Source organism: Rhinopithecus bieti, unplaced genomic scaffold, assembly GCF_001698545.2.
Source record: "Rhinopithecus bieti isolate Rb0 unplaced genomic scaffold, ASM169854v2 scaffold_56975, whole genome shotgun sequence".
Classification (NCBI taxonomy): Eukaryota; Metazoa; Chordata; class Mammalia; order Primates; family Cercopithecidae; genus Rhinopithecus; species Rhinopithecus bieti.
In genome coordinates, this window is record NW_016823127.1 from 395,584 (window position 1) to 400,359 (window position 4,776).

Sequence of the window (4,776 nt, forward strand, 5' to 3'; positions counted from 1 at the left end):
GCAAGCTCCGCCTCCCGGGTTTACGCCATTCTCGTGCCTCAGCATCCCACGTAGCTGGGCCTACAGGCGCCCGCCAACTCGCCCAGCTAGTTTTTTGTATTTTTAGTAGAGACGGGGTTTCGCCGTGTTAGCTAGGTTGGTCTCGATCTCCTGACCTCGTGATCCACCCGTCTCGGACTCCCAAAGTGCTGGGATTACAGGCTTGAGCCACCGCGCCCGGCCAGTTCTGTGGTGTCTTGATGGACACAACAGCATATCTGCAGTCCATAGCAACTCAGGTGGTGATCTTGCCTGATGACCCCAACTAGAAAGGGTTAGGCCCACGCAGTCCTCACTGCAGAGAAGCTCAAGGGTTCTTCAAGCAGTGCGTATTGGCAATTCCAGAAGACCTTTTTCTTACTCTCTTAGTTTGGAAATGAAATTATTGCCACATAGAGACCAGAATTACGGCTGGAAGCAACCTATTTGGGGTGATTTGTAAAACACAGGTATGGACCATTTGCCCTGAAAGAGCCAGAGGCCTACTCTTAGAAGAATGTTAATCCCCAGGCCGGGCGCCATGGCTCAAGCTTGTAATCCCAGCACTTTGGGAGGCCGAGACGGGTGGATCACGAGGTCAGGAGATCGAGACCATCCTGGCTAACACGGTGAAATCCCATCTCTACTAAAAAAATACAAAAAACTAGCCGGGCGAGGTGGCAGGCGCCTGTAGTCCCAGCTACTCGGGAGGCTGAGGCAGGAGAATGGCATAAACCTGGGAGGCGGAGCTTGCAGTGAGCTGAGATCCGGCCACTGCACTCCAGCCCGGGCGACAGAGCGAGACTCCGTCTCAAAAAAATAAAAAAGGAAGAATGTTAATCCCCAGATGCAGACAAAACCATGATGAGAGTAATTCTTTTCCAATGCCAGTAGTAACCGGAGTAATGCCTTACCAGAGTAAATATGTTATATGCATCATGGCCATTATCTGGCCACTAGTAGAATTGACTCTTCAGGACCTGGCGCACTGGGAGATAAGATAATTTGTCTCAGATCATCAGGTCATGTCACTGAAAGGAGAACCCAGTACATTGGACTGCTTCCTTTTGGCTAGCCATTAGTATTTCTCCTACTCCTAATCAGATATTTGTAAATTATTTCCTGATCTAAAACCAGGGAGAAGAAAGGACTCAGGGTGAATACCTGAATGTGCTTAGTACTTTGTGATATGTACAAACAATCTTGCAACAACCTCATCAGTGATGAACTTAGGAAACTAGGATTCATTTTAGGTGATTTGCCCAGTTTCACCCACTGGTAAATAAATTCCAGAAACAAGATTCTGTGTATCCAGTCACACTCTGGTAGAAAAGTTTTCACTTCTGTACATTTGGCCCCTGATCTGACTATGGGAATAATGATGGGATCACTAACACGTATGAACACTTGCTGCAAAACACTATTCTGAGTGCTTTCCTTGTGTTCACTCAGTCCTCATACTGATCTTCCAAGATGGATTCTGTTGCTGCCCATTTTTCCAGATGAGGAAATCATGGCACAGAGAGTTCATAGCTACTGATGGCAGGATTTGGCCCCACGCCTTGTGACTCTAGAACCCGCCCCACTAACCGCTCTCCTGTTTCTCGAGTACTGGAAGGGCCTGTAGGTGCCGTCAGTAGCTGTTCCTCCAGCTGCTGAGCTGGGCCAGTACTGACATTCTGGACTATGTTCATCAAGCGTGTGTGGATGATAACAGGAGTTTCTCAGCTGTGTTCTCCTGAATACAGGAATGGTAAATATTTGCTAAACGCCCACATGGAACCAAGATCCTATTCCTTTTGAAGCTTTGGCGAATTGTACTGCACTCCCCAATTCTAGCAGCATAATAAAAAGATCCAAAAAGTGCTGGCAAGCCAGCACATAAGGGCATGTATTCTGTCCCAATTCCAGAAGTGGAATTCTGCATAGAGTATTTTATATTGAAAGAATGTATGAATGGGTAGGAACAAAAAATAAAGAAGTGTGAAAGGAATCTAAAGGAAAAAGCAAAGGGAGAAGAGGTGAGGGAGAGAAGATGGAATTTTTTAAACAAACACTGACTAGCTGCCTGCAGAGTGCCAGGCACTGTGAGGCACCATAGAGAAAACAAGTCGAACAGGCCTCAGCCCCTGAGAAGCACTTCTCAGCTATCCTTTAACCAAGCCTTGAGATTACATTTAAGTGAAGTTAGAACCCTGGCATTTAGGGCAATTAAAAAGTGAAAAGTGATTAATTTGAACCTTAGCAGAAATAATTCTATGCTGTTTTAAAGTGTGGCTAGTGAATGGTAGAAATGGGAGGGAAATGTTGATAAGCACTATTTGTTGAGAGGAAGTTCATCCTAGCAGTTGAATTTTAGCCAGAAAAAAGAAGCAAAATACAAAAGCAGGGTGGAGTTTTAACAGAGTTGTGGGTATGAGATGATTCATGCTTAGAAATGAATAGGAACTCAGAGCTAAGCTAATGACTCAACATGGCGGCAACAAGGACAGGGAAGAGAGGAGTCAGGTGTGTCAGAGGCTTGGTCCGGGATTTGAACATAGTGGTAACATCTGCAAAAAGAAGTCATTTGTTTAAAAAGCATCTGTTTTCAACCTGTGAAATTGGAGAAAAGATAAACTGGGCAGTTGTCATCAGTGTATATGTGTACAGATGTAGATATTCGATCTCATCATTTTATGTAAAGAATGTGGGCCAGGCACAGTGGCTCACCCCTGTAATCCCAGCACTCTGGGAGGCAGAGGCGGGCAGATCACCTGAGGTCAGGAGTTTGAGACCAGCCTGGCCAACATATAGCAAAACCATGTCTCTACTAAAAAAGACAAAAATCAGCTGGGCGTGGTGGCGCACGCCTGTCGTCCCAGCTACTCAGGAAACTGAGGCAGGAGAATCACTTGAACCCGTAAGGTGGAGGTTGCAGTGAGCCCACATCACACCACTGTACTCCAGCCTGGGTGACAGAGTGAGACTCCCATCTCTCAAAAAAAAAAAGTGTCTAAGGTTTGAAAAAAAAGGGTCATAGAATCAAATTATATGATTCTCAGAGGCTGAGGGCTGTTGAACTTGTTTTTTCTATGGTGCCTCATAGTGCCTGGCAGTCCGCGTAGATCAAATTATATGATGGCAGCTTTGCTAGGTTGTTTTGAAAATACTCAGGCCTGAAACATTTTCACTAGACTCATCCCAGTTTTTAAGTGATCTGATTCTTGCATCTAGCTCTGCATTCCTCTCCCAAATAGGACTTTTCCCCCCCACCCGAGATGGAGTCTTGCTCTGTCTGCCCAGGCTGGAGTGCAGTGGCATGATCTCGGCTCACTGCAACTTCCACCTCCCGGGTTCAAGGAATCCTGCCTCAGCCTCCCGAGTAGCTGAGATTATAGACGCCCGCCACCACGTCTGGCTAATTTTTGTATTTTTAGTAGAGATGGGGTTTCACCATGTTGGCCAGGCTGGTCTTGAACTCCTAACCTCGTGATACACCCACCTTGGCCTCCCAAAATGCTAGGATTGTAGGAGTGAGCCACCACGCCCAGTCTTGGATATTTAATATTAAAATTTATCCAGGGCTGGGCTTGGTGGCTCATGCCTATAATCGCAGTACTTTGGGAGGCTGAGTTGGGTGGATGACTTCAGCCCAGCAGTTTGAGACCGGCCTGGGCAACATAGTGAGACCCTATCTCTACAAGAAAATTTAAAAATTAGCTGGATATGGGGGCCTGTAGTTCTGTAGTCCAGCTACTTGGGAGGCTGAGATGGGAGGATGACTTGAGCCCAGGAGGTCAAGGCTGCAGTGAGCCATGTTCGTGCCACTGCACTCCAGCCTGGGCAAAAGAGTAAGACCCTATCTCAAAAAAAAAAAATCTAGGCAAAAAGTAGCTTGGTATCAAGGGAAAAAAATCTAATGAAAGTTGGAAGGGGTCCGGGCGCCGTGGCTCAAGCCTGTAATCCTATCACTTTGGGAGGCTGAGACGGGCAGATCACCAGGTCAGGAGATCGAGACCATCCTGGCTAACACGGTGAAACCCCATCTCTACTAAAAAAAAAAAAATACAAAAAACTAGCCAGGCGAGGTGGCAGGCGCCTGTAGTCCCAGCTACTCGGGAGGCTGAGGCAAGAGAATGGCGTCAACCCGGGAGGCGGAGCTTGCAGTGAGCTGAGATCTGGCCACTGCACTCCAGCCCGGGAGACAGAGCAAGACTCCGTCTCAAAAAAAAAAAAAAGCAACTTGGAAGGGACAAAGAGATTGGGGATATTGGTGAACGACTAGCATTCTCTACCACAGAGGGCGACTATTCCAGCCTCCCCATTACATAGTCCCTGAGCAGGTAGAAGGGGCCACATTTAAAAGTGGGTGATTATAACTGAGAAAAGTTGTTGTTAAGTATTAACCTCTAGAGACTTGAATTCTCTTGTCCAAGGGCTAGGCAAACACGTAGTAATAATGGCTAACACCTACAGATTACTAATGTGTGCCTAGCTCTTTGACCCATGCCTGATTTAGAAACATCAGGAAGTTCTGAGCTATATTTTCTGATGTCACATCTCTTCAGATCTGATAAGGAAAGAAAGAATTAGGGTGGGGAAAAGAATCTTGATGAAATGTCTTCCATTTCCTTTTTTCATTAATATCTAAATTCATCACCATAGTCAGACACAGTGGAAACCATGAGAGAGGAACAGGGACTTATCTGAGGACACAGACAGTGGGGAGACCTAGACTAGAGCCCATCTTTTCACTTTTTTTTTTTTTTTTTTTTT